The sequence below is a fragment of the Triturus cristatus genome, chromosome 4_2 (assembly GCF_964204655.1).
Source record: "Triturus cristatus chromosome 4_2, aTriCri1.1, whole genome shotgun sequence".
Taxonomy (NCBI): domain Eukaryota; kingdom Metazoa; phylum Chordata; class Amphibia; order Caudata; family Salamandridae; genus Triturus; species Triturus cristatus.
Genome location: NC_140586.1, coordinates 486155361 through 486177472, shown reverse-complemented (window position 1 = coordinate 486177472; position 22112 = coordinate 486155361). Strand labels below are relative to the sequence as shown.

At 41.8% G+C, this 22112-nt stretch overlaps 1 protein-coding gene and 1 long non-coding RNA gene across 2 annotated transcripts in view; one reads left to right on the top strand and one right to left on the bottom strand.

The window, feature by feature from the left end:
* ST6GALNAC5 (ST6 N-acetylgalactosaminide alpha-2,6-sialyltransferase 5) overlaps positions 1 to 22112 on the top strand; it is a 727364-nt gene that overhangs the window by 537603 nt on the left and 167649 nt on the right. The gene's annotated exons all lie outside the window — the stretch shown is intronic.
* The window catches only part of LOC146834584 (uncharacterized), a 133347-nt gene that overhangs the window by 18410 nt on the left and 92825 nt on the right, over positions 1 to 22112 (bottom strand). Inside the window, exon 2 of the long non-coding RNA XR_014960639.1 lies at positions 3351 to 3474. This is a non-coding gene — a long non-coding RNA (uncharacterized LOC146834584). The remainder of the gene's footprint in view (positions 1 to 3350; positions 3475 to 22112) is intronic.

Genomic DNA, 22112 nt, shown 5'->3' with positions numbered 1-22112 from the left:
GGTTGTTCCTGCTGTTGGGAGCTGGAAAAGAGACGCTACTACAAGAAGCGCGACACATCTGCAACTTTCCAACGCATCGCCATCGTGCCGCTGAAGAAACCTACGCAGCGCCTGCCCACGGCTGGAGAAATGCCGCATTGAGTGCCCGATCTAAGAAGTTTGAGATCTCCGCACCGATTTTAATGCAGGCCCTGCTATGCGGCTGCAAGAACCAGCGCATCGTGAGACCGTGGCTGGAGAGTCCAACGCAGTGCCGTTGGCGCCGCCGCATCTTCGAGAACCAATGCATTCTCAATCCCCAAGCATCGCACCGGGGCACTAAATCTACAAGGACACCGGGGCCGCAGTAAGAAATCAAGGAATCACCTCCCCAATCTGTAAGAAAAACGGACACATCACCTCCCTTTCAGTAGCGAACCAATGCATCACCCCCCCTGCATGGCAGTAGGGAACTGACGCATCACCTCCCCTGGAATAAGGAACTCACATATGACCTTCCCTGCGCGTAAGGCACCAACGCATCACCTTCCCTGCGGCTGTTTTTGTTTATGATTTTGACACATCCAAGGTACTTTGTGTTGAAAGTGTCGCATCCATAGTTTGCTATGGAGAGAACTGTTTTACCTGCTAAGAAGTACATTTTGATTACTGTGTTGTGGATTTTTGTCGTTTTCCTCTAGATAAGGATCACTTATTTTTCTAAACTGGTGTGGTGTCCATTTGTAGTGTTTTCACTGATTTCCTGTATATGTGCACAAATGCTTTACACACTGCCTCTGATACAAGCCTGTCTGCTCGTGTCAAGCTGCCACGGGGTTATTTTAGAAGTGTATCCCCCTTACCCTGACTACAAAGAAGGGTCCCTGCTTGGACAACGGTGCCAAGCATTGCCAACTAGAGACCCTCATTTCTAACACTGTTGCATAGACCATTAGAGGTGCCGCCAGAGCAGTAGGTCCAAGGAACATTTAGGGGTTTTCCTGATCTGTGGGATGATTCTTCATTGTGTTTAATCATTGGCTGTGAAGCCCTTTAAAAGGTGTAATCAAAGGTATTTCCATTTGCCACTTAAGTATATATTTGTTTCTTTGTGTGCATTATTCGGTTGTGAGTGTGTAATAATATATTTTTCTTCTTTATAAGAAATTGCGCTGATGGGACATCAAATTCTTAAATGTTGTGTATTGTGTTGATAAGTTCTCCGTCTCCAGCAAATTTGTCTCAGTATGCCTTGGACTGTTCCGCCTTGCTATAAGTCAAGTGCTAAAACGGGGTACTTGGCTCCCAGTTAATGAGTTTGCAGTAGTGGACACCAGGAAACTAGTGGAGGAAAACCCAGTTGTTGAAACTACCCCCAATCTCTCCTGGGACATCTGAAGCTGGATTCCTTTCAGGTTCTCCACCCATTACCCCACCTTGCCAAATAACTTATAAACAGATGACTTATGAATGGGAACAGCATAAGGTGGCAACAAACTGGCAACAAACTGTGCAAGCATCCCAAAGGGAAAACTCCTTAGAACAAGACGAAATGAAGAGGCAAAAATGTATTAGTCACTATTATTTACATTGAAATTGGCAACTAATAAAACAAACACGAATCACATTAGATAAGCTCATTATTAGGGAGAACTAATTATAGATGTCAGTGCGTATAGAAAATAATAAGGACAAAAAAACACAAAAACACAAGATTTTTAACACAATTAATAAAAATAATACTAATCTTTGTGTAGTAATCTTCCACTACCTCTTCGGGCCTTGACCCGAAGTTGTGTGTAGCATTCTTGGATAGGGAAACAAGAGTTTGTGATGACATTGTAGCCATTTCCTTTTGTGCAGACAAAATGCCTCCCTCTAGTGATGTAGTGGCTGTCAACCTTCTTTTCTAGTGATAATGAGCACATGCCTACCATGTGTCAGCTGAATGATTTGAAGTTGCATCGGCAACATTATTTGCGGGAAAGAAGCACGAGATGCTAGACCAATGACTCAGCCCACTAAGAAACTGATAAAGCACCATCGGACATGAAGGGGCAGGTGGAGGACAGGAACCGCAACTGAAATAAATAATTAAACGCGCAGCTCCTTTGATCGAAGTGTGACGTCTAGCAAAGCCAGAGAGTGAACATGATAAAGGAGGTATTAAAGGATTTGCCTTATTGAAGTCCTTCCTGCCCCATGACCTGCTGGGTTAGTGTGACTCAACAGACACAATAAATGTCATTATAACACTTTCACATGCAGTCGAGGCTGCAGACCGTTACAATGACTCTTCTTGAACAAATCATTAGTCCCCTGCCCTTTATTTGTCATGCCTTGCTTCTCTGTTCTCTTTTTCCATGCTGCTTCACCCTTCCCTCACATATTCTGTTCTTACCCTGCAGTTGTATTTATATTTATTAATGAAAATGCATTTATCATTTTCTATTCCTAACATACTCATCTACTTTTTGTCTACTAAATTTCACTATCTCCTTTGCTTCCCAGTTCCTTAAGCCTGATTTCACACTAAATACTATGCTGCCAGAACTGGAAGGATCCCATTTTAGCTGTTTCCACACCTTGATCAACTACCTCACCTTGCTAGCCCTTACTTTTCTGTTCCCATCTAGCTCATTATCACTCATCTCTTCACTCTTCAGCTTGAGCTTACCCTTCCCAGGTGACTCCCTTTGGCCTCAGTGATGCACTCTTTCGACTTACTCGGTTGCACTACTTTGACCCTTCTCATCTACACCTTTGTCCAATACCCTATTGTTATCATTATACCCTTCTTCCTCCCAGTCCACGTTGGTTACTTCACCAACACTGTAGACTCCACTGTCCTCCATACTCTGCATTGACTTTGGCAGTTCGGCATTGTGTTCATAACCTTGATCTGCCTCCCATAATTTTCTTATTTCTTCTCTTCTGCCATCTCCTCCACTCTTTGTTCTAGCTCAAATTCAATATCTGCTAATGGTGCTGCATCAGAATTCAGCTACAATACCCCCTGTTTGAAGGCTAAAGTCAGAACAAACAAGCACATATCTTCCCATTTCCACATGTCAGTGTTGCCATCCTAATCTTCTCATTTCTTTTGTCACAAAATAAATAGATTTTTTTGTGCCAGGCCGATGGAGTCACAACCCCTCTGGGCACCTGCAGCTCTGTGGATCATCGCTGTCTTATCCTCTGTTGATCTTTTGCTAGGACAATTCCAGCCCTATGCTGAAACGTGTATTGTATAATGTTGAGTTGCTGCTGCTCACCCAATGTGGATGGCCACAACCAGGAAGATACCGGTCTTAACAGTTTTGCATGAGTTATCAAAAGCTACAGATTGGCTCTTGTTGTGAGAGTCCTACCTGATATAGACAGCTGTAATCTGTTGGTGTGTTAAAGTTGACGAGCTGTGGGCCCAGTTTGCTTGGCCACATGCCTTGTTCATGGAACTTTTTGGATGTCTTGATCAGAGCAGATGAATGCACACTAAAGGAAAAAGCAGTCACAAAAACTCTCAGACGTGAATTGCCTTTTACATTGTTAAAGTACATATCAAGGCCCTTAAGGGAAAATCTTCTGGACGGCCAGTTCTTGAGAATGAGAATAAAGTGTTCCAATCTAAATGAGTATAGTACAGAAGTTGAGAAATTTACAAAAGAAACCTTGCTGATAGAAATTATGCAAAATATCTGAAAGAAAAAGCAAATAAGAGAGCAAAGAAAATGCTATCATAGAAGAACTCTCTTAGAGGCCAGGCACAGATATGAACCAAAACAACTAACCTGTGTGAGCAACTACAATAACAGTTTGAATGAGGCAAAAAAGATTATAAATAAAAAGTGCCACACTCCTACGTGTAATACATTTTCTTTCAAGTAACCAAAGTTCTCATACAGACAAAACACACGCCTATATGCTTCTAAACTAACTTCCTGGAAGTCAGGTTGAAGGAGGAGACTGACATTTCCACAAGAAGAACCAGCAAGTGTAGTTGAAATTGACTGTAGCTTGTGCTCTGGCTAAATATTATGACTCAGAACTCTGTTTATCTTTGAAAACTGTAGCTGTTATAACCTAAGAACTGTTCTTAAACCTTTGGAAATAATTTAAGTAATCGAAAATGAAGGTATGGGCGTTTTATGAAATTGATATTTTTGACTATCAAATGTAGGCACATTCAAGGTAGTCCAGATTTCCTGCAGTGTCTTGTTTTTTGTCATAGAGGTCAAGGCTCCTACATGACCATGGATTCTATGTAAACAGGCAGACAACCTCATGAATCTCCACTGAAGGAGTTTGACTTAAAAAAACGTGACTAAGTCCCAATGTGGAACTTAATGAGGGAAAAGGCAGCCAAATGGTTCCAGGGAAAGTGTGATTGGAACAGCTAAAAATTTCTGGTTTATCTTACTTGGAACTTTTACCAGCAAAGTTCAAGGCTTTTGCAGGACTGCAGAGTTGACTTACTTAAACTCAAAGAGCCTCCTTGGTTACAATGTCCTTCCTTACATTGTTGGATGTTTTTTACATACCAAAAAATGAGAATCAGTCAAAGGGTAAATCTGATGACAGGAGTGAACTGCTACACTCTCCCAGACCCGTGCTGCATCGTGGTTATTCTAGGACCTAAGTCCTAAAGGAAAATATTGACTTAAGGTTTCTCATCCCAGTTTTTAGAATATCTCTAAATCACATTACTTGATTTTTCTTCTTGTTTTAATATTTAAATTAAATCTTTTTTACCAAATGTGTTTACAAATGGTATTTAATGTAGTTATTTACTTTAATGTTGTTCTTCTGCTGTTAAATAAAGTGCATACATTTTCCCTGAGGGAGGCCTGATGCTTATGCCACGTTACAGAGAATAGTTCCAGAATTTCTCGAAGAACTGCTTGTTAGGTTCGAGATTGATAAGTTTGTGAGAGTTCTACTAGAACACAGATCAAGAATGAGCCTTCTCTTTCTCCTACTTGTATACCTATTTATCAAAACACCAGCAACCCCCCTCTCCTATCTTACCACCAGGCACCATCGGCCCAAGAGTGAATTGACCCAAAATACTTTAGTTCCAATCCTCATTGCTGATAACCCCATATCTACCATCCAACCAACTGCACATCTTGGACTGCAGTGTCTTAGCTTAGGCAATGCACCCACTATCTACCTGGTGCCACCTGATACCCCTATCCAGATTCCCTCATGTGTCGACACCTAATGGTTGCCCAACTACCTTGCATGCACTGAGGAATCAATTTGGGAACTCACCATCTCATCCATCAAGGCTTGGTACATCTGCCTCAAAGCAAACACTCTCTGGTAGAATCCACATGCCCCCATGACATTAACCCCACTGAACATCTGTGACATTGCACTGATACTAATGTGCAGAAACAGTCATCCCTGACCCATCCTAACTTGTCTCTGAGGTTCACCTGGGCACGTTCCCTATGCCAATAGTACAGCCTCTAGATACCAGGCAGGTGCTAATTATCCCACAAGTAATGATCCTGCATGGGCCCCAGGTCTCTGCACCATCATAAGCTAAACACAGAATTAGATAAGACCGACACATGTGAGATTCTATAGATTGCCTGTCTGTGGCCAACAATAAAGCCTAACCTTTCTACCAATAAATAGGACCTACCTATTCAGAAGATAATGATCCAGCCTGGACATGCTCAAGGATGAACTACTGATAATTGGTATGTCCAATCAGCCTCTACCCACACTATTGCTTGCCTATGGATCACCTGGCCGTAGCAGTCAGCCTGGCTGTCACCCAGGAGTTTGATGATTTGATGGTCTGTGAGAAGCATCTTTGATTGGTAAAGTTTGGCTTACCTCGGGCTGCTAATTTGAGTTATAACCCTGTCAGACCCTGACCTTCCACTTACCTTGACTTGTTCCATCATCTGAAACTTGCTGCAGCTTATTCACTGCCTATATATATATATCTATAAAAGGATATCAAAGGGAAGAGTATACAGTTGCCCCTTCCTCTGGTGACACCCTTGTGGCCAATCAATCCTCAAAGTCCAGCATTCTGTTTCTCCAGTTAAAACATTCTATCTTGGTGATGCTGCTGCCCCTGCCAAAACTCATCCCAGATATTTCCATTGGCAATCATATGTATAATTTGTTCTTGGAATCTGACATTCCAAAAAGTGATGGCATACAGTACATGGTCATTGTCAGCAGGCTTCTTCATCTTGTTCTACCTCAGATATACCACTTACTGTCCCCACCACTATACAACAATACCATGCCCTTTAGGGGTCATGGGTTTGGCTGCCTGGTAGGGAAAATGCAGCTAGTATTGTTACATGTAGTAGGTAATTTTGTGCGTGGCTCTCTCCTGGCCCAGCAAACTCTTCTTACATTAGTGGAAAGAGTATAATCTTACCTTTAAGGATGCATTACAAACACCACTTTTACTACTCCTATCCTGGCCCTGCTGCACCTGGACCCATGCCTCCAGTCCTCCCCTAATGCCTCTGTCTAACACTAGATTCCTTACAACCTGTATTTACTGTCAAGTTATCCTCAATGAATTCTGGTCACAACTGGTATATCACATAAGCATCAAAAGATGGAAACAGCCTTTCAGAGAAAAGGAGAATTGACAGGTGTCTCTTTCACATCTCCCACACTGACTTTTGAAAAGGAGTACTTACAGACAAACCTGTCAGAGAATCTCTTATTCACAGATGGTATATAAGAACCCTAGCTATGTCCCCAGAATTCAGTAGACACACACACATTAGTTGGCATTTTTCAAAATGGTCATTCAATAAACACTATTTGTTGTATGTGCATTAGAATGATTCTAAATATTAAACACTATGCAGCAACTATGCAACTTAGAACAGTGGATAAAGTGTCTCAATTAAATCACACATCCCTACACTACTGGTTTACCTGAATTGGTGTAACCAATGGCATGGTTGAGTAATCTTAAGTCGTATATTAGCATGCTAATATGCCAGGTGATACAATGCCTCTCTCATACATGATAGTGATTTCAGGATCAAAGTCAGGACTTTATGACTTAGCACCTCATCCAGCAACAAGTCAAAGCGTCTTACCCCATCCCTGTAGGAAAGCAGTATATACCTTTTCTAGGCATGATGTTCATGGAAGGAGGATTCTTGCATAATACATATTGTTCAAAAACAGTGTGCAGAAGCCAACTGCTATTTTCCTTCCTTTTTCCAATAGGGTGGAACATACAAGGTCATCTCTGTCAGAGTTATCTCTTCAGCTGCCGTTCTCACAAAGATTGCATGCACCTGAGAAAGGACATTTTCTTTCCTGGTCTTGTTAGCATAATTTAACATTGTAAAAATTTCTACCCTTCAGACAGCGAATTCATGTCATGTCACTTTGCCTTGAGCATCTGATGTTGAATTGTACTGGCCTGAAGTTTTTTTGTCAGCATTACACCCAACGTCCAGCATGGACTCTTAGACCTTGCTCATGTAACCGGCACGTAGGACCCATACTGAGTAATGTTCTCTGCTACAATAGGGGTCTCTAGCTGGCAGAGGTGTGTACCCTGTGCAAGTAAGGACCACCACTCTAGTCAGGGTACGTCAGATACACACCCTAAATTAAACTGTGCTAACCCTCTGGGAGTTTGACGCAGAGCAGTCAGGCTCAACTTAAGAGGCAATGTGTAAAGTATTTGTGCAACACTTAATACAGTAAAATGGTGAAAAACACCACACAAAATGATCTACATCATGTTAGAAGAACAGAGCCTAATTTAATGAACAAAACAAGACCGAAATGACAAAAATCCAATAAGTAGAACTGGAGTTATAAACTTTTAAAGAATATCTTGAAATATAGTGCTTAGAAGTCATAAAGCACCAACCGGGGATATCTGGTAGCGCTGGACTAGGTCAAATCTGAAAAATAAAGCCGACCGCAGTGGAGTACGGGTTGGATAAAGAAGCAATGAGGCCACTTTGAAAGAGAACCTTAACAGAGAGAAATTGTCGATGTTGAGGAGCAGCTGCAAGAAGGGGAGGATGTGATGCATCCTCATTGATCCAAAGAATTGTAGGTGATGCGGCAGTTTAGAGTCGCACAGTTCAGTCCCACGCTGTTAAACTCCGGCCGATGAAGGCACACAGACGCACAGTTGAGTACTATGTCGTTGTCAAGCTGCACTGTCGAAACTGTGGAGTCCTCGAAGTGGCGATGCATCTGTGTCAAAGGTAGATGCATCTGTGTTGAAGGCAAATGCCTCTGCTCCGGCTGGCGCAAAGCAGGTCCAAATGCTGTAGCAGGGTTGAATGAAGACTTTTATGTCCCTGATACTTCAGAACAGGAGGCAATTCAGCAAGCTCTTGGAGTCACTTGGTTCTGGGACGTAGCTATTCAGGTCCAGTCCTCCCCACCAGGCAAGGGGCAGCAGGCACCAGGCAGCAGGGCAAGAATAGCAGAGCAGGAGTCAAGCAAATCCAGCAGAATCTACCAGAGTGTCAGTCCTTTTAGCAGCACAGCAGTCCTTCTTCCTGGCAGAGCGTCCTCAGGTCCAAAAGTGTATTGATTGGGTGGGGTCAGGGGTCCCATACTTATAACCAAATTGTGCAGTTGAAGTAGAGGAGACTTCAAATAGAGGCCTTTGAAGTCCACAAGCTCCCAGCCCTTTCTGCTCTGGCTCCAGACCTTCTACAGGTGGGTATGCAGCTCTTTGTGTGGGGACAGGCACAGCCCTATTCAGGTTCATGTGTCAGCTCCCCCCTCCCATCCAGCCCAGGGAGATCCATCACCCTGATGATGGGCTATCAGGATGTGAATGACCCATCAAGCACAACTCATCTCCCTTTGTGTGTACCTCTGTAGAGAAAATACACAAATCCTTAGTTGTCACCCACCCCAGATGTGTATTCAGAGACAGGCAGAGGCACAGAAAGGTTAAAGTAAGAAAAGGCCAACTTTCTAAAAGTTGCATTTGTTTTCAGGCGTGCAATTTAAAATCTGGCTTCACCATGAGCAATGATTTTTAATTGTCAGTCCAGAGGCACCAAACTCAAAATATCGATCTTGTCTTAATTGGGAATTACACTTGTGAGATGCAATTAGGCAATGCCTGTATTAAACTATGAGCAAGATAGGCCTTGCTGTGGTGAAAAATGAATTTAAGAGTTTTTACTACTTGGGAATGTAAAACTTAAAAGTACATATCCAATGTTTTAAATACACTGCTCCCTGCCCCTGGGGCTGTCCAGGGACTACCTTATGGGCGACGTATATGTATTAAAATGAAGGTTTGGGCCTGACAAGTGGGTTAACTTGCCAGATCGAATTAGCATTTAAAAACTGCACACACAGGCTCTGCAATGGAAAGCCTGAGACATATTTAGAGGGCTATTTCAGTGGGTGGCACAATCAGTGCTGCAGGTCCATTAGTAGCATCCAATTTATAGGCCCTGGGCACATATAGTGCAATTTACTAAGGACTTATAAGTCAATTAAATATGCCAATTTTGGATACACCAATGTTACCAGGTTTAGGGGAGTGAGCACAAGCACTTTAGCACTGGTTAGCAGTGGTAAAGTGCCCAGAGTCCTAAGGCCAACAAAAACGAATTCAGAAAAAAAGGTAAGAGGAAGGTTAAAAGTTTGGGGGTGAGCCTGCAAAATGGGCCATTTCCAACATTCTCCATCACTACCTTAGGCAAATTTGTATTTCTTGTTCAAAACATCTTAAGACTCACCTTTTGCTTGCCAGTCCCCTGGTTTTGTCTTTTGCTTGCCAGTCCTCTGGTCTTGTCTCTATTTTACTGCAGTCCCTGCTTCTTGATCGTCCTTGAATCAAGATGCCTCTGAAAACAAATACTCGCAAAGGGAACAGGGACAATGACTATCCCTGTGGAAATCCAGAGTTCACTTGAGCCTCTGGTGCCTTGAAGGGAGCCAGATGGACTGCTTGTGTGTGTTTATTGATGAATTACTTTGTCCAACTGAGAGCAAAACCACTCAGGCCAGTGTCTTTCAAACGAGTGATCAGAATATAATGGTTGACCATGTTGAATGTCTCTGACAGTTCAACTAAGACCAGAGCAGATGGCTGTCCTTCATTCCCCTCCAAACGCATGCCATTTAGTACTGATAGTATGACAGATTCAGTTCTATGTGGTCGGCGAAAGCCAGCTTGATGGGAATCAAGATAATTAGTCTCCTGAAGATGACAGAGTTCTTGGGCCACAAGGGCTTCTATGATTTTAGATGAAAATGATAAGAGGGATATCAGGAAGTAATTCTTCAAAACTGTGGTATCTTCCCTTTGTTTTTAGAGGACAGGGATCACAACTGCATATGTAAATGAGTTTGGAACTATCCCTTGAAAAAGGGACTAATTCAAAAGTGTTAGCACTGGAGTTTTTATTAATTTCTGAAATCATTGATTTTAGGAAATGGCGGGAGCAGGGGTCAAATAGTGATCCATATATTACTTTGGACATCAAGTTATGGTGCTGTTCTTTATTGCTCTCAGAGAAGGAGTACAGCAAGGTAGAGTTTTTATCCTATGATGTTGGATTATTGTGCATGCCATTAGCAGGATACTTTGTTTGATTTGTTTAATTCTGTCAATAAAGAAGCAATTTAACCTATTACACATTTCATGATGGGGAGCAATTTTCTGGATGACACTGTCCTATAGCCGACAGATCATTTGATATTTACAACAGTTCCTTCAGTTTATTGAAAGCATCCCCTATTGTATTAATGTAATAGTGGGACTTTAATTGTTTGAGCTTAAATTCATACTCCGCCATCCCTTTCTTAAATATGCTTTTCTTTTTGTCTGAGTAGTCTTTCCACCATTGATGTTCTGTTGAAAAATTTGGTTACTGGATGAGGGGTGAATCCCTACTCAAGCATCAGCCACAATCTTTGTCAGGGTGAAACACAAGTAAACCCCAAATTTGCCTGTGCTTATCCCAAGCAGTCAGATTTAAATTAGGTGCAATGTGTAAAATATTTATGCAACACTTCAAACAGTGATGAAGTGAAAACACAATATAAGAAAAATGCCACACCAACTTAGGATAACAGAGTAAAGTGCAATTAATTATTTGAAACCAAACTGACAAGAATTCAATCAGTAGAACCGAAGATATGCAATTTTAAAGGTTTAAGTTAAAATTGTGCCTGAAAGCACAAAACGCCAACTTTGGTTATCTGGTCAAGCCGCACCAGGACAAAGTCACAAGTTCAGGGCAACCATGATGGAGTGTAGGCCTGCTGCAGGAACTAAGTACCTTAAATCCATGTTTGTGGAATGGTGCAAGATCCTGTATCGAGGATGCGTCGTGAAGCAGGGGTTCCCAGGAGCTGCGATGTGGAGTCATGCATTATCATCATTGAGGATGCAGTTGATGAGCAGCTCGTGATGCAAAGCTCAGCATTAAGGATGCGGCTTGCATTGGCAGTTTCATAGAAGCTGCAGAGCAAAATCCTTCATTGTCATCCGGCTGCATTGCGCAGCGGTGGTTCCAGGGAGCCTGCTGGCTGTGATGCAAGGTTTGACATCGGGGTTGCGTCATGCTGTGGCAGTTCCAAAGCAGACCTCTGAATAGATGCAATGCACTTCATTGGTTCTGCCCACAAGACCACAGCTGGGCTGGCAGAGCACCTTCAGGCTCACTTCCAAGGACCCAGGGCTAAGATGGCACCACATGGGGTCTAGGACCCACAAAAGACAGATTCAATGTGCTGGGTTCAAGGTGGTTGGAGCCTTTCCTGTCCCTGAGGCTCTGATCAGGAGGATAACCAATTAGCCCCTGTAGTCACTCTTGTGGTTCTGGTTCAAGACTAAGGGCCAGTCCTTCTCAGTCAGTAGGGAAGCCGAGCAGCAGTCCTCCTTACAGAGTGGCCCTGCAGTCCACTGAGTCTTTCACTGGTCCAGAGGTGTACTGAAGAGTTGGATCTGAGAGTCCAATATTTACACATGGTGCCCACATTGAAGTAAGATAAGGTTCTATAAGTTTCCACCCCAGAGGTATTTGTAATTTACTGGCATCCTGCCCTAGCCCCAGCTTGTCTGTGGTCAAAAACTCTAGTGGCTTTGTGTAAATGTGGTAGATGAGAGCTCCTACCCATCATCAAGTAAGAGATGGGACATCCTGCCAACCCCTATTTCCCTTTGTCTCACTGTCTGGGAGCAATACACAAAGACCAATTTCCAGCTGCACCTACTCATGTGACCCAGGATACAGGCTGCAGGTACCAAATGGTTCGGATAAGAAAATGCACACTGTCTAAAAGTGGCATTTTCAGAACTGTGACTTAAAATCCGACTTTACGATTCTATGGATATTGAATTACGATTTTTTTAGACAACAAACTTGATATTCCCATCTGCTCCCAAGCAAAAGTGATCACTTATTACATGTAATAAAGAAATCCAATGATATTCTATGGGAGAGGTTAACCATGCAGTAGTGAAAAACAAATGAAAGAGTTTTTCACTACCAAGACATATAAAAGTTTAGGTACATGTCCAACCTTTTAAATACACTGTACCCTGCCCGATGGGCTATTTAGGGCCTACCCTAGGGGTAACTTACATGTATTAAAAAGGGAAATTAAGGCCTGGTAAAATGTTTCTTTTGCCTGGTTCAAATGGCAGTTTTAAATGCAAAAAACACACAAATGATGGACCAAATGCAGAACGAATCAAAACATGCACCCCCAGTAAAGAGATCTGGGTTAAATCCATCGTTCTTTTGCTCACCATGCCACCCTAGTTTAGACCCAGCTATATGCAAATCAGTCTTGACCCTGTTCCTCATGGGAAAAGTCCAGCTCGAACTGCCAGGCCAGGTCCTCCCCGGACCAGAAACAAGCATCCTAGGACTTGTTTTGGGGTTTCACCCATCATCAGCCAGGCTAGCTTGAATCAAGTGGCACAGTGAGCCCAGGACCCACATCTGGGCATAACCAGTGCACTTAGGGCGAGAAAGCAAAAGACACTCAAATGATGGACGGAATGCAGAACACATCAAAACATTCACCCCCAGTCACAGGCCCTGTGGTACATGTACCACTTTACTATGGACCTACAAGTAAATTAAATGTACCAATTGGCTGCAAACCAATTTTACCATGTTTAGAGAAGAGGGCACATGCACTTTAGCATTGATTGGCAGAGGTAAAGTGCACAGAACCCTAAGGCCAAAAAAAATGACATAAAGACTACCCTAAGGTTGTCAGGTCTAACACGTTTCAAAAAGCACAGTTTTGATTTGGCCTCCTTTAGTTCCAGGGAGAACCAAGCAACAAGCTTTAGGCAATGTAGTGCTCTCTGAGTTTTATTTAAAGGTACATGTTGCTCACTACCCCATTTGAACCAACGGAAAGGTCCTTTTTGCCCTTATTTATATCAAGGTTCAAGGAAGCAACTATATCTTAATGTTTAACTGATGCCATTTATAGAAGGATTTGAACATACAGTTAATGCTGCTTCTTTGCAAGCTTATGGGAAGTGTAAACTTGGGCCTGAAGTTTGGTCAGCATGAGGTTATGAGTCCAAACTAAGTCGAGAGCGTGTCTCTTAGAATGTGTAGGAGTGTTAATGTGCTGGTCTAATTTTAGATCTTTCAAGAGCTCCATACAGTGCAGTGTTTTGGGGTCAGCCTTTGCATCATTAACTCAATAGTTGAAGTCACCTAAAATCAAAAGTTGAGAATAGTCCACTAGCAGAGGACAAACGATGTCATACATTTGTTGAGAAAGAGCTATCATGTGATTAGGGAGGCAATGCGCGAGCAGACAGACAGGTTTCCTCTCCTAATTCAATTGTTAATATTACGAAATCTGCTTCATGAATTTCTTCAGCTTGAAGCATCAAGATTTTTAGTTTATTGTAAATAATATGAAATAATTTGATGGTTCCACTATCAATATGACTTGTAGAGAGGATACACTTCAGCTTCAACTGCAGAGAATGGTCTGCTGCATCTACAGTTTTGCACTGATTCCTCATGGCTTTTTGCCTATGTGGCCCACGTTGGCTCAGTAGGAGCTCAGACTGTGATGGCAATTCCATCATGTTCATTCCAATGATGAAATTGTAGTCACAAATGCATCAGAAGATGTCTCCCAGTGAATCATTGCCATTTTATGGGCTATCTCTGAATGGCTACCATAGTGTACACTGTGGACTTGCAAACAAGTGGTGCTGCTGGATCAGGCATCCTAAATTAGGTAGCCATTTAGACAACACTGCCAGCAACATCATGACCACTTGTTAGAATCCCTGATAACAGATGCTGATACAGCTCCATCTTCAAGAACACTTTCTTCCAATGCACTCTTAATGTGAGAGAGTGTGCAGAAGTGGGTGATTGGGTAATCCACAAATAGATGTCCCTATATCTACCACCGCAAAAGCAGATCAACAAAATTGCAAATAATGATCAGAGATTCAAAATTTGGAATTGTGTTTTTTTGTAACAGTTTAAGAATGAGTCGAAAAATGCATAAACTGAAACATGGCACTGTCTATTCTTTGTTTCTACTCTATATATTCCTTAATAGTCTGTTATATTGAATACTTAGCATGCTAGCTCAGACACCTTTTGCTTGTCTTGACACAGGTTGAGACACTGAGGGCCTCATTTACAATAGAACGGTGCAGCGCAGTGCCGCAAGCAATCTTGCAGCGTCGTACTGCATTATTCTAAAAGTGCAGGAATGCACCGTATTTACAAGAATATAGTGCCTTCCTGTACTGAACCTTGCGTTAGTGCTAAAAAAGCAGCCTAGCACAAATTCAGGCACGTTTGTGCCATGTTGCAAGGGTGCTTGTGTTGTGGGTATGATTGATTTTGTGGAGATAGGTGTTCCTTCCTGCACAAAATCAATCCATGGAGGTGATTTCCTCCTTCAATGTGTGCTGCAGAATGCAGCACACATAGAAAGAGGAAGAAATTATGAGAAATAAGGATGTCTCTCCTTGTTGCACCTTCCTAATGCCACCCCTGGGCTGACACATTTCTATTTTCACAAGTCCTCATAAATCTGTGAATGCTTCAAATTCCATGGGTGTTGCGTGGGAACCCCAACAGCAACACCCATGGAATGCCCCTTTCACGCAATGTTCTGTGTTAAAGGGACACATATTGTCAAGGTAATGAACGGCAGCATAAAGTGTCTTTGCATGGCCTCGTCAATATGCTGTGGCACATTACGCCCACCGAAGTGTCAGAAAAGTGCCTCTCCGGCGGTGCAAAAGTACAGCTAGGGCCTCGTAAATGAAGCACTGAGTATATTTATTTGCCATAGAGTTATTGACACTTGCTGTTGAGCGTTAGCAGTTAACACAGTAGTCAGAGGACATTATCCGTGGTTAGCACCCTGAACAAAGGATAACATTGCTTAAATGATTCATTTGCTGTTGGTGCTGTTGAATCACATGAACTGTTCATATTTAGTTTAGGTTTAAATAAAGACTCAATGAAACAGGGCTCTATAACAAAGGCTTAACATTAAGAAAATGATTACACAGTTAACAGATGGGGCATTCTCAAGAGACAGCAAAAGAACAGTCCAGGCAAAGAGAAAATACAAATGGGTTCATAACTACTTGAGAGCTGCCCCCATAGGCAGATAAGGATGGAGGCTATTCTACTACAACACCAAGGTGGCTATAAATCACAGATGATGATAAGCCAAGAGACCATTGCCTGAAGGGGAATTCAGATCTCACAGCACCAGACACAGATGGATCAAAAGAACAATAAATAAACCAAACAAGATGCAAGGGGTGTAAGCACTGCAAAGAGGAGAACTTAGTCATCTTGCACACACAGCAACTAAGCAAGATGAAATACCCCTAAGAGCGAAAGTGCATCTGCACTGGAAAAGACGACTTCAGGCATAAATCAGAAGCAAATAGGCCATGCTTAAGGTGTAACAGCAGCTCTTCTCAGTGTGCTACAGCCGAAAAAGGAAATGGATGACTCCAAAAGCATCAGACTACAAATCATGTTACGAGCAAAGCATTTCAACGTACACTCAAAGGAAAAAAGCTGGAACAAGAACTACCGCGTTCCAGCAAGAGGTAGAACTTGATCATACAAGTAAATAAACAAGATCCTACAGCACCGAATGTCTGCCACCCGTTTATCTTCATGACAATTTCATTTTTCATTTTCTTTTTTTGACTTCCAACTCATTTTGCTACTTCTTCAGCTGCTGTGAATGCAGGCCGGATACATTTGTCAATTTTCAGACATCATTTACAAACATTTTTTCGGAGGTCCTTTCCAATACAATTCTGGGTTCTGCTCACTTCAGCATCTGTAGCAGACAGCGACCATGGGGGGCGCCAGAGAGCTCCAAGCAAGATGGGACTCATGGACCTTGCATCGTCGGCTGCAGCTACCATCCTCGTGCACAATCATTCCAAAGTCCCCATCACAGTACACTGATATGATACCTTTCTTTTCATGTCCTGCTGAGTGAGCCAATGCCACTTTTGTATCTGCTGGGTGTCATGGGAGCTGCTTGTCATAGGAAGGCCTGCACGCTGCAGAACTAAGCGATGTGCCAGTTTCCCCCAGCCAGGTGGCAAAGCGATGAGGCTTCCACGGGGCTCGGCAACATGAGCGGGGACAGCTCTCCATGCTTGCACCCTCCAGAGCAGAAGTGCCTCCAGGGTGGGTGCCTGAGATCTGGTAAGTATACCAACAAAAGAAGAGGCTCATGCTCCAATGAAAATGGAGCATGGCAACCGCTGCGGTCCGCGGCTGTATTGGGCATACTGGGGCGGTGCAGTGTTGAATACAGAAATGCACTGAAGAAGCAATGGTGCTGGCTGAGATGAATTAATCCGGCTCACTGATGAAATGTAAAAGTGACAAAGCACAAAATATTTAACATAACTCATCATTGACTCTGTTTGAAGGCAGGTGCTTTGATGGTGTCCCTGGGTGTATGCCAGTTCTAATACCTGAGCGCGATTATTGAAGAATGTTTAGCTCGATCAATTCCTACTCATTTGGTGTGATACTATTACATACTTAGGAAACATGACTAACAGTATGGCTTGTGAAACACGTGAGAGTTTAAAACAGCATCTTAAAGCATGCAGAAGGGTCACAAACTGGTTTGAGATCGTCACTCATGACAGAGAGAGAGAGAGAGACCTACCAATGTGCTATGACAATAATGGGAAATGTAATAATGCAGTCTGTAGTTTAAAAAAAATGATTATGAAAATGCTAAAGTAAAATGATTCCTGCTTATGTTATCTTTTAAACGTAAATCTGAGAGAAAGTGCTTGCTCTATATTAATGAAATGTAATTATGCAATGTTTATAGCTATAATAAACTGGTGTTTTTATATTATTTCTTATGCTTCCCTATTTCTTTAATGATTTCAATATTAGCATGTTTTTGCTTTAGAAAATAGTGATTTAGTGGTTTTCCATGTGGGCCTCAAAATGTATTTTGTCTTTCATTATTTCCTTTGAATAGACTAAAAATGCTGATCTGATTGCAGTGTATATTAAGCTATAACGGCTCTGTTGGGATGAAACAATTGCTTTGTCATACGAGTACTCATATAAAGGATTAATTTGAAAACAGTATACTGAGCATTAAATAAAGTTTACAATACTTTGAAGTAGGAAAAATCTGAACGCACAAGGTGATCATATAAAGAGCAAACCCATTGGTTCAGCTACTAATTCCCTCTGGCCTACAACTGAGAGCAACCTTGCCATCCCCAGAGTGGTTTTGCTAATTATCAACCTGACCAGCTTTTGAAAATTGTATATATGTGTACATAGTTCCACAATTGTATATACACACCGTGTCACTAGCACTGAGCACTTATTGTCACTTTAAAGCACTTGTCACTTTCATATTTGAATTTTAACTTGGACAGCCCTAACATTATGTCTATTTGTTATTTCTGATGAAACAAGTTAATAACAAAAAACTTCACGCAAAATTCAGCAGTTTGTATTCATTGGGTTTACTCTTTATATGATCACCTTGTGCGTTCAGATTTTTCCTACTTCAAAGTATTGTAAGCTTTATTTAATGCTCAGTATACTGTTTTCAAATTAATCCTTTATATGAGTACTCGTATGACAAAGCAATTATTTCATCCCAAAAGAGCCGTTGTAGTTCAATATATACTTACCCAGGCTCTGAGGGTCACTGGGTCGCCCCATTTTTCTTTACTCTGATTGCAGTGTAGCTATGAGTATTATCTCTGAAGTTTCTGTCCTACAGTTTGAATAATGGACATCCGATCTGTCAGAGTGAATAAAACTGTATCAACTTTGTTGCAAGCTCAGAAGAGAGCATGTGGAGTGGACACGTTGAGTTGCAAATGTATTTTCTATTTTCAAAGGGAAGTGATATTACACATTCTTAGAGATCAGTGAACACTGAACAAAGGTATTACGTATGGGTTCCGGACGATTTGGGTTAGAGAACGATCACACCATGGTTGCACCATGGATTTTGACTAATAGAAATCATGCAAATGGCGTGAAAGTTTTTTTGTGGCCAGGAACTAAAAACGTTTGAAGGTATAATTGCCCCGTGGGAAAAGGATGGGTGTGGCTATTTGCCCTTGCAAATCCATGGCCTTATATGATGTCGGTCTGAACTCTGATTTTTCTTTGAGCTGAACTCTCCTGCTTACCTCTGCGCTTTACCTACTGGTCAATTTGAGCAGGTTAAATATTTCAGCTGAAGAATTTATGACTCCAGCTATTGCACGCTGTGTTCTAGCGTTCTACTGGGTCCATCTCGTGTCCCCGTTCTGATGAATCTGCAACCTATACATGGTTTGTATGATTCGATATTGCATGTTGTATTTTGCAATGTGTTGTCTTTCTTTTTCTCTCTTATTTCCTCAATAGGTGACATTTGATGATGTATTTGCTCTAAGTTGTGATGTTCTGTGATTTTATCTGTATACCAAAGAATAACATCAAATGATTCAAAGGTATTTTTGTGCTTTGACTATTCAATCTTGGAGTTTTGATAAAGTTAACTTGACAACTATTCCATGTGTTTGCCCTTACATATGGATGATGTTATTAATATTGTGTGAATATTGTAATTAGCTAGGCACGTCTTTATTACAGGTCCTCATGAAGGAGTGGCTTTCCGTCTCTAGTTATCTGAGTCCCTATTAGCTCATACAAAGATATTTCAGAGGACCTTATGATTGTGATTACATTTCTATGGGCCAAACTCTGTTATTGTGTGGTGGGTAACCTATGTCTGAGCCCACATATTTTACACCGCTTCCGTTGGATCAGAAGGCAGCTGCGTTGATGGTGTCACTGGGTGTATTCCAGTTCGAATACCTGACACTCAAAGCAGATGGTCTGAAGGCATTGCCCTTACTGTTGCATTGTTGCGCATGCTGGAGATTCCTGCTGACTGTGCTAACACAGTTCATATTGATGCACCAAGACAGAACCATGGCACACTCCAAAAAAATAGTTGCAGACCTGTCAGACTGGCTACTGTTAACTCAGCTGTAAGTTTAAACAACTCAACATGGGCAATTCAGATGACCATCAGACTCTTCTCACTACTGATGCGTGAAATAAAGTGAAACCGCAAGAGTTGGATGAGGCACAACAAACTGAAAACCCTGAATAGGAGGGTTGTGGCTCTTTGTCAGCTACAGAAGTAAAGACATCACTACTAGAGCTTGAATTAAGTCTCACATCAATCGACTACGTAATTGGTTCCCTGACCTGCTGGCTTGATTTGAAGTATAGACTTGATAAGCAACATACTCAAATTAACATTGTATAGCGCTGTATATCAGATATTGAAGATGTCATGGTACCCAGCCAAAAAGGGTTAAGGGAATGGCAAACAAGATGGAAAAAAAATCAGTTTAAGAATGAGGATTTAGAGGTGTATTTCTGCAGTAGCAACCTCAGATTCACTGGAGGGGCTGAGTCTACTGCAATAGGCTGCAGTGAGAACTCTATTAAAAAATTGCTCATAGACGTCTTTGGCAGTGATGACCTCTCACATCTGTATTTGGTGGAAAGAGCTCAATTACCAAGAACGTAACAAGATTTTGTGCTTAGGGCAAAATAAAATCCGATATTAAGTAATGTCCATCCCCTTTTTTGAGGACTTCACTCAAACTAGGGAAGAGGCAAAGGAAAGACTTGCACCTGTATAAGAGAAACTACAGGAATGTTGCATTCAGTATGCCACTCTCTACCAGCCAGACTGCGCTTTTCCCTCCAGGGTGATATATTTATCATTGCTGATTCCAAAGAGGTGCATTAATTTCTAAAAAAGCACCCAGTGCAGAGACAGAAGACTCCTGCACCAGATAGCCTTGCAGAGGCATCCTTCCTCAGTGATGTGGAGGAGGTTGTCAGGGGCTCAACAACCCTGATTTACAAGTGAAAACAGCAAGAATCAGGACAATAAACCTTGGATTTTGCTAGACTATTATATGGGACAGTCAACTGCCCCGGCCGGAAGTTGTGACAGGAGAACATGAACTGAATTAGATTCACGTTTTATTGTAATTGGCTCACCCCACTCAAGTTAATTATGCTTATTATGCACAGTAAGTCCGGTATAGAACATCATAGTTTTTTCTACCCTGGCCCTTCCAAGCTGAACAGTAATTTGGATTTTGTTTCAATGAAACTAATATATTTTCCTTCTGAACTGTTGTTTTTGGTAATCAAGGTTCTAGGGTAAATGCACTGGGGTGTTTGGGCCCAGTATGGATGGGGTGTGGTTTGAGGGGGATTCAAGGTCTTTGTGGTCATGTGAATTAACTTCGATTTGTTATTTAAATCAGTTGAAACACTATTGCAGCACATAACGTGTAAAGATAATGCAATACAGGATGACAATGGTTGATTGGGAAAGGGTGACATCTAATGTCCTACAAATCATGATGTGGAGTGTACGGGGAACTTAACAACCCCCCCCGTAAAACAAGGCAAGTGATGACATCTGCTAATCGCCACTATATTGGAATTCTACTTCTACAGGAAACACACATGATATCTACCTGCCCTCACAATTTTTCTGTGTTGTGGAGCACTCACTGTTTCTTCTCCTCATACTGTACATATTCAAGCAGGGGTCACTATATTAATCACAAGAAATATATTCTTTAAACATCTTTGCACCCACATAGAGAAAAGGGCAAATACCGGATTGTCTAAGGGATATTACACCATGCGCTCATTACATTTATAACCTGTTATGCCAGCGTCATGATCCACCTAAATTTGTTTGATCAAATAATGGTGAAATGTATACCCCTCAACGTACAAACAATCATATCGGCTGGTGAACAAAACTTGACTCAAGATCCGGAGTTTAATGGGCTACTTGATTTGTGGAGGGTTGGGCACTTAAGTGGCGAATTAATTTCCCTTCCACTCTTCTGTACATGGTTCCTGATCACTTCTGGATTTTTTGCTGGGAACTAAGGAAATTGTAGGACAGAGCACATTCATCCGTCATTTGCCTAGGACATTAATGGATCATTCACCTGTAACTTTAGGAGTAGCCATTCCTGATGATTGGCGGCTGCAGTCACTCTGGCACTTGCAGCTGACATGCTTTTTAGAGCTGGTGGAAATTAGAGAAGCGATAAACAATTATTTTGAACTTAATAGGGGTTTTGGTAACACCTCTATCTCACTATGGGAAACCTTTAAAACAGTAACAGGAGACAAATGCATCTCAAAGGGAAATGGGATCCTTAAGTCAATACGGTACCACGTTACACGTCTAAAGAAGGAAAGACACAGCCTAGAACACAAACTCAATAGTTTGACAGGACACACAAACCTAGGTTCACTTCATAATAAACCAGACAGAGAAATTAATTTCATGAGCAAAATAAAGTACATCCAGATGATACGGAGTGGGTGAGCGCCCAGGGCAACAGTAGTAATTACAAGACCGCAGTGAGCATCAAACTATGTAGTGCAGATCAACTCCAGGGAAGGAGATGTGCTATACAAATACAAGGAAATTCTAGAAAACCTCACCAACTTCTGTACATCACTGTACACCTCTTGCCCCCATTAATCAGGTAAAGGAAAGAAGTGCTTTCCTACTCATATTAA